Source organism: Piliocolobus tephrosceles, unplaced genomic scaffold, assembly GCF_002776525.5.
Source record: "Piliocolobus tephrosceles isolate RC106 unplaced genomic scaffold, ASM277652v3 unscaffolded_20619, whole genome shotgun sequence".
NCBI lineage: Eukaryota > Metazoa > Chordata > Mammalia > Primates > Cercopithecidae > Piliocolobus > Piliocolobus tephrosceles.
Window position 1 is genome coordinate 2,804 of NW_022302776.1, and position 7,842 is coordinate 10,645.

General features: G+C 45.1%; 1 long non-coding RNA gene across 1 annotated transcript; it reads left to right on the forward strand.

Moving 5' to 3' along the window:
• Positions 1-321: 321 nt before the first annotated feature.
• On the forward strand, positions 322-7,025 carry LOC113221107. The gene is made up of 3 exons (XR_003307707.2): positions 322-406; positions 4,356-4,550; positions 6,796-7,025. It is a non-coding gene; the product is annotated as an uncharacterized LOC113221107 (long non-coding RNA).
• Positions 7,026-7,842: the final 817 nt, after the last annotated feature.

The following is a 7,842-nucleotide window of genomic DNA, read 5'->3' on the forward strand; positions in this document are numbered from 1 at the left end:
GGCCTCTCACTGTGTAAACACATAGCTGTCTCAAGCTTTCTGGATCTAGGCAGCTTACAGAATGTTTGTGAAGCAGTGAGGTATGAGGCATAGATGGCAGAGGGCATGAGGGGAGTGGACGTGCATCCCTCCCTGCCTGTCTGCCCACCTCCCCCCGCCCCAGGACATTCAGATTAAAAAATGGGAACCTGAACCCAACCTTGTTCTGCTTTGGTTTTCTCATCTGTTCTATGGGCTAGTAATATTTCCCTGCCTCCCTCAGACCACGCGGAACCACATCTGGGGCCTGAGTCAGTCCTTGAACTGCTGCTTCTTGGGTCCTGGTCTAAAATAATGTCTTTTTGTGTTGCAGATCTCCTACCGATATCTTATTATTGCTCTCGGAATCCAGCTGAACTATGAGAAGGTACTGTGTGAAACTGTTTCTGTGTTATGCTGGCTTATCTATGCCAAGAGCAAATGATGCATTTAGTTGCTTGATTGTATTCATTTTGACAAGAAAGGGGTTCTAAGAAAATCTCTTCTGGTTTTATTTCTTGGCAGTCCTTTGATAGTTTTAAGGAAGTCTTCTCTAAGTTTCTGTCAGTAATAATATGTTCTAGCTTTAAGCTTTAATTAGAGTTCAGCATGCTCATACCTTAATGAGAACTCTTGCAAAACAGCAGTTTTCTTTCTACATTTGTAAGAAACCTGTCTTTCTATGTGGGACTGAGTTGGCTGTATTGAAGATTAAATTCCACTTTGGAAGGAGGGTTGAGATTATAAATTTTAAAACAGACTTTAAGGGGTGGAACACCAGCAGGTAGCTCATCAGTTGCTGGAGGGACATCTGGGTTTTGTTGTGTAGATGCCAGGGTTTTAGTGTGAAGTAACCGCTGCATTGGAAATGCCACCCAGAAGCTCCTCAGAGCTCCCTTTTCAGTGAGCTGGGGGGCCAGATGCTGTCTGAAAGTTGTGAGATTCAAGCTTGTTTTTCTAAAACACAGCAGAGTAAATTGGTAAATACTATCATTTCCAGAAGCTTGTTGGGGACTACGAGTAAATAGTTGGAGTACAGGAAACATCTGTGCTAACTGGGTAACAAGCTTCAGGAATGTGACCTGGGCAAGGGCTTCATCAGAGTTGGCCCAATAAGCATCTTTGAAGTGTGCTTCTATGTAAAGAAACCTGAATTGTGACATGTCCAGAGGAAGGGTAGTGAAAATGTCTTGGGATGTGTTGTGGGAAAGTTCAGAGAAGCTACAAGTTGTTGTGTATGTTGTAAGATGGCTTTGAGTCATGGTGCCATGGGCCATGAGTCTGTTAGAATGACTGGCAAGCTATGAAGTAGATGATATGGAGAAAGGTGCCTATTACGACTACTTTCAAGAGGAGCATACCTTCTAAGAAAAGCCCCCACAGTGTTGACCTAGCAAAGGCAATGCATCTCCGTGGTACTGTCTTTCCAAAGTCCCAGTGTCATGTGAGAAGGGCTGCAGAGGCCAGTGCTCAGAGTTCATAGCAGCCTCTTGTAGCAAACCAAGTCACAGAGATATTTAAAAGTAGCTATTATTATGGAATCTCTATTACATACCAGGAACCATGCTAGGAATCAAATGTTGTTTCTTTTTTATTTTGAGATAGAGTTCTGTCACCCAGGCTGGAGTGCAGTGGCATGATCTCAGCTCACTTGCAACTTCCATTTCCCAGGTTAAAGCAATTCTCCTGCCTCAGCCTCCAGAGTAGCTGGGATTACAGGTGCCCACCACCACGCCTGGCTAAGTTTTGTATTTTTTTTTTTTTTTAGTAGAGACGGGGTTTCACTGTGTTGGTCAGGCTGGTCTCAAATTCCTGGCCTCAAGTGATCCACCTGCCTCAGCCTCTCAAAGTGCTGGGATTACAGGCATGAGCCACTGCACCCAGCCAGGAATCAAAAATTGATTCTTTACAACTACTTGTGAGGGAGGCATTTTTATCTTCACTTAATAGATAGGAAACTGAGGCTAAGGGAATGTAGTAACTTAACCGTGGTCACTGTGCTACTTGGGACTCTTTGATGGCAAATTCAAGGAAACTACTCAGGTTGGTGTAAATAAAAACTGGAGATCATGGATGAAAATACTGAGATGTTTCTGGAACACTAGGGCAGGAATGTAGGTGGGCCTCTGGCAGGACTGGATCTCCACTGTGAGTTCTGTTGGACTCAGGCAGTCTGTCTTTGTCCATCTGTCTCGGCCTCTTTCTCAGGCCAGCTTCACAGGGTCTCTGCAGCAGGCCACCTTGCCTGCTGGTCTACTCTCTGTGATAGGATAGTCCACAGCTCCCTAGTGCATAGCCTGTTGCTGGAAGCCAAAGGAGAAGTCACATCTCATCTCTCCCTGATTCTCCCTTTTCCTCTCTCCCCTCCTCTCTAGCTCTCTCTGCTTCAGAATTCCCAGGGAAGCAACTCTGACTGGATGAGGGGTCAAAACCACCCTTTTTGACACAGGTTTTCCTGAAAGGAGCTTGGTTACCACTTTACGGCACCTTTGCCATCAACGACACTTTCTTAAAACTAGGGAAAGATAATGAAGGTGATAAGACATCAACTGCTTGTTTATCTCTTGGATAATGAGATTTGCTTGGGGAACTAGAAGGTATGGCGGTCCTGTGGGAAGACCCCCAGGCAGGTGGGCAGAGGCCTTGGTGTCTGGTTCTTTAAGATTCTGGGCAGGGCTCCATCCATTCTATGTGCTAATAATATTCCCCTGCCTCCCTCAGAGGTACATAGTGACTATCCAGTGCTGGCATTGATTGAAGCTGTGAAAACATTAATGTACAAGGTGATTTTATAAGAGTTATTATTATTGAGACTGCCAATGTCACTACTATCTAACTGTAACAGGGTGAACAGTAACAAAGAAATAGTTGCTTTTAACATTGAGTGTGGATAAGTAATGAACCCAGGCCACTGAGGAGATGAGAAGACTTTGTTTCCTTGAGACCTCAGGGATGGGTGTCTGGAGTGATGTTGGAGGTGTCCCAGAGAGTGGCCCGGGGAGGCTCTGAAGGACCGGCTCATCTTGATGCCTGTTTCTTTTTTTCTTTTTTCTTTTTTTTGAGACGGAGTCTTGCTCTGTCGCCCAGGCTGAAGTGCAGTGGCACCATCTTGGCTCACTGCAAGCTCCGCCTCCCGGGTTCACGCCATTCTCCTGCCTCAGCCTCCCGAGTAGCTGGGACTACAGGCGCCCGCCACTACGTCTGGCTAATTTTTTGTATTTTTAGTAGAGATGGGGTTTCACCATGTCAGCCAGGATGTTCTCAATCTCCTGACTTCGTGATCCACCCGCCTTGGCCTCCCAAAGTCCTGGGATTACAGGTGTGAGCCACAGCGCCCGGCTGGATGACTGTTTCTTGATGATTGAAGTTGAACCTGTTCTTGCTAAGAACTGGGACTTTTGTCTCTAACTCAGTCTGTGACATCTTCATTGCACTCTATGAGCCTTCTAACATTTATAACAGGTATCCAGTTGATCTTATTGGCAATAATCAGCTAACATTTACAGGATATTTGCCATGTGCATGTGTCCTTTACATGCATGGCCTCATTTGCTTCTGCCCACAACCCTGTGAAGTAGATACCTTATCCCCATTTCACAGATGGTGAACATTAAGATTCTCAAACCTGAGTGTGCATCTGGATCACCTGGAGGGCCTGTGAAAACACAGATTGCTGGGCCTGCTCCCAGAGTTTCTGATTCAGTAGGTCTAGGGTGGGGCCTGATAATCTGCATTTCTAGCAAGTTCCCAGGTGGTGCTTGTGCTGCTGGTCTGAGCATCACACTCGGAGACCTACTGGCTTAGAAGTATTATGTAATTTATGCGGGGTCACAATGCTGGTAAGTGGAAGAGCCAGGACTCAAACTGGCATGTGGGATCCTAAAGTCCATGTTTTTAGGTACCTGGCTTTATGCCTTTACCTAGAGTTTGGTCTGGTACAACCTGATAAAGGGTGATTTAAATTCTTGATGATATAAATGGCACTTGGTCCTGCCAATTGTTCTTTCCAGTAAGTCAACTGGTTCTCCGAAAAGGAAGGCTGGCTGGCGTCTTGTCCTCACTCTGATGGTGGGAAAAGTGGTATTCAAATTATGTTCTCAAGGCCAGGGAGTTGGAGGGTTCCTCTGAGCTGGGCCCACTCTGCAGTTTGACAGGTGACTGCGGGTGCCACAGCTCTGGTCTTGGAACCCTCACCCACCTGCCTGCTCTAGGCGTGTGGGTATTGGTGAGTAATCATAGTACTGAAGTATTTGAAAGGCTGTAGAAATGGCAAAGAACAAGGACTCTAAGGACATTTGCACTTTTGTTTAAAATGATTTTTGTGTACTTTGTTGCAGATTAAAGGCCTACCTGAAGGTTTTGCTCATCCCAAAATAGGGTCGAATTATTCAGTTAAGACTGTAGAGAAGACATGGAAAGCTCTGCAGGACTTCAAGGAGGGCAATGCCGTCTTCACCTTCCCAAATACTCCAGTGAAGTGTGCTGGAGCCCCTCAGAAGATCATGTATTTATCAGAAGCCTACTTCAGGAAGGTATGCTTCCTTTCCGGGGACAGAGATGAGCAGGGAAGACAGTGCTGATTCACTGATTGCAGGAATTCCATTTTATCTCTATCGTAATCCCTTTTTTATCTCTAAATTTTTGTTACATATGTACAAAATTAGATAACTGGAAGTTTATAAAATAGAAAAGAGGAGAAAATCACTCATGATCCAATTGCTTTAATAAAGCTGCAGTTTTCAGTTTGACATGGCTTTCTAGCTTTTTTTCTGTATACTTAAATATGGTTACAGTCATAGTGTACATGAAAAATTTAGATGTATTATGTAATATTAAATAGTCTTTGTTACATACTTTTTAAATATGTGTGTAAAAGTCTACTGGATGCTGGGTGTGGTGGCTCACACTTGTAATCCCAGCACTTTGGGATGCCGAGGTGGGTGGATCACCTGAGGTTGGGAGTTCAAGACCAGCCTGACCAACATGGAGAAATCCCATCTCTACTAAAAATACAAAAAAATTAGCTGGGCATGGTGGTACATGCCTGTAATTCCAGCTACTTGGGAGGCTGAGGCCGGAGAATTGCTTGAACCTGGGAGGTGGAGGTTGTGGTGAGCCCAGATCGGGCCATCACACTCCAGCCTGGGCAACAAGAGCGAAACTCCGTCTTAAAAAAAAAAAAGTCTACTGGAGAGGTTGTTTAAATGTTTCCACATAGTTAGACAATGAGTTGCAGATTGTTCATTTTTATCCATAATGCTATCAACTACTTCCACTCAAGTTTAAGCTCATGAATATTTTCTGTGCTTTGGGTATGCATTTAAAAAAATATGATAGGCAAAATGCCAATTTTGAAAGTAAAAAAATGTTCTTATGTAACTTTAAACCTTCATGGAAAGAGATATTTGGGCAGGAGGAGACTTTCTCAGCATTCTCCAAATGCTCTCTGTATAAGAGCAGGTGTCTGCAGCTCCAGTACACCTGGCTTAAGCTTGGGAGGGAAGCTGTTCTTGTCCTCCCTGCTCTTGCCTGGGGTGTGACATTTAGTTTATCAAAGGGTGGTTTGGCTTGAGACCATGGCAGGGTTCCAAGCAGCCCATAGTCATGTACGGGAACAGACAGGAAGAAGGGTGGGGAAGAACGGGCTGGGGAGTGGTTGAATGTGTGCGTGGAGGCTGGGACTGGGCAAGACCATCCCCTGAATTCTTTAAACTGCAACAGCCCTGTGAGGTAGGGAATTAAAGACAGCTCCAGTAATCATTTCTGACTCCAAGAAAGTTCATCCTGGGTCCTAAGGGGTTGGCATAACCTTTTGAGGCACTTACTCACTTTACTTCTTCAAATGGTGAGATCCGGGTGAGCAAGTCCTGAAAGGAGCCGAGCAAAGGAAAGAATAAGAAACTAGCTGTTTCTTCCATCCTGGAAACTTCCTTTGTGTAATTCTTTTCTCCCAAGTCTTGGATGACCTAAGAGGAAAGTTCTCTTTTGAGTACCATAAGATCTTCGGCATTTGGGAGAATATTGGCCTCTCTGAACAATATCAAGAAGGTAGGAAATCAGGGTTTTGTTGTTGTTGCTTTTTAGTTTAGTTTTTTTTTTTTTTTTTGAGACAGAGTTTTGCTCTGTCATCCAGGCTGGAGTGCAATGGTGCGATCTCAGCTCACTGCAAACTCTGCTTCCTGGGTTCAAGTGATTCTCCTGTCTCAGCCTCCTGAGTAGCTGAGATTACAGGCACCTGCCACCACGCCCAGCTAATTTTTGTATTTTTAGTAGAGACAGGCTGATCTTGAACTATGTTGGCCAGTCTGGTCTGGAACTCCTGACCTCAGGTGATCTGCCCACCTCGGCCTCCCAAAATGCTAGGATTACAGGTGTGAAGCACTGCGCCTGGCTGGAACTCAGTTTTGCTCACTGCTGTTCCCTCAGCACCTAGAACAGTATCTGGCCAACTCTAGAACTTTGTTAAATATTTATTGAGTGAATGAATACATGAACATATGAGTAAACATTCCATTCTGCTCTATTCTATCTTGGCCTGGACCTAACCTTCACCTCTGGCCTTCAACTGAACAGTGCCCACCTCAGTCCCCAACTCAAGTGTATACTTAGTTGTATGTCATGGGCAGAACGTAAGGAGGAGGCAGTGGATTGGTCTACCCGTTGCCCTGCCAGGACATAATGGTGGCAAAAACTAGCAAAGTCTCTGCTGAGGGTTTTAATTCTTGTCTAGATTTTTTTTTAAAAGAAGGCAGATGGAGTCATTCTTTTTTTTCTCAGACAGGGAAGCGATCCAAGGCCAATATCATTTTCAATACTTCTCTTGGAGCCATTTTTGGGGTTAAGAAGTATGCAGATGCCCTGCAGGAGATCATCCGGGAGCGGAACCTCACTGTTAACTACAAGCAAAACCTCACTGAAGTCCGAGCCGATAAACAAGAGGCTGTATTTGAGAACCTGGACAAACCTGGAGAGACCCAAGTGATTTCAGTGAGTAGTGAGGCTAACCTGTCAGTCTGAAGCGTTGTCTCCTGAAACATGCCATAGACACAGGGGGGCTCGCACCACCCTGTCTGCCATCATTGTGTGCTGGGGAAGACCGGGTGAAATGAGCATCTTAGGGAAGTGATAGGGCAAGAAAGTAGGCCAAAATGGGTGGGGAAGAGAAAGATGTAAGAGGCTGTGTCAGTGGGAGGTGAGAAGGTGTTTTTAACTGGTGCCAGGGGAATTTTTGTCCTATTCCTTTGACTCAACTTTTCCTGGCATCGAGTGACTTGAAGTAGCCAAAAATATTCCACAACTTCGGTTACTGCTTAGAGGTAAGGGAGGGCTTCCTTGCATGCAAGATCTGGTGATTGTCTCAATTGGTGGCATGTGAGAAACAGTCCTGCTTGTGAGCAGGAAGTAACCCTGTGGGTAGTTCAAGTAAACAGGGATTGGCTGGGCATGGTGGCTCACACCTGTAATCCCAGCACTTTGGAAGGCCAAGGCAGGTGGATCACTTGAAGTCAGGAGTTCGAGACCAGGCTGGCCAACATGGTGAAACCCTGTTTCTACTAAAAATACGAAAATTAGCTGGGCGTGATGGTGGGTGCCTGTAGTCCCAGCTACTGGGGAGGTTGAGGCAGGAGAATCGCTTGAAGCCAGGAAGTGGAGGTTGCAGTGAGCCGAGATCATGCTATTGCACTCCAGCCTGGGCAACAGAGTGAGACTCCATTTCAAAAACAAAACAAAACAAAACAAAAAAACAAAAAAACAAAAAAAAAAAAAATAGCAAGAATTCTGCTAGCTTTTGAATGTGTTTGCGGAAGAGGCTATCTTTACAAA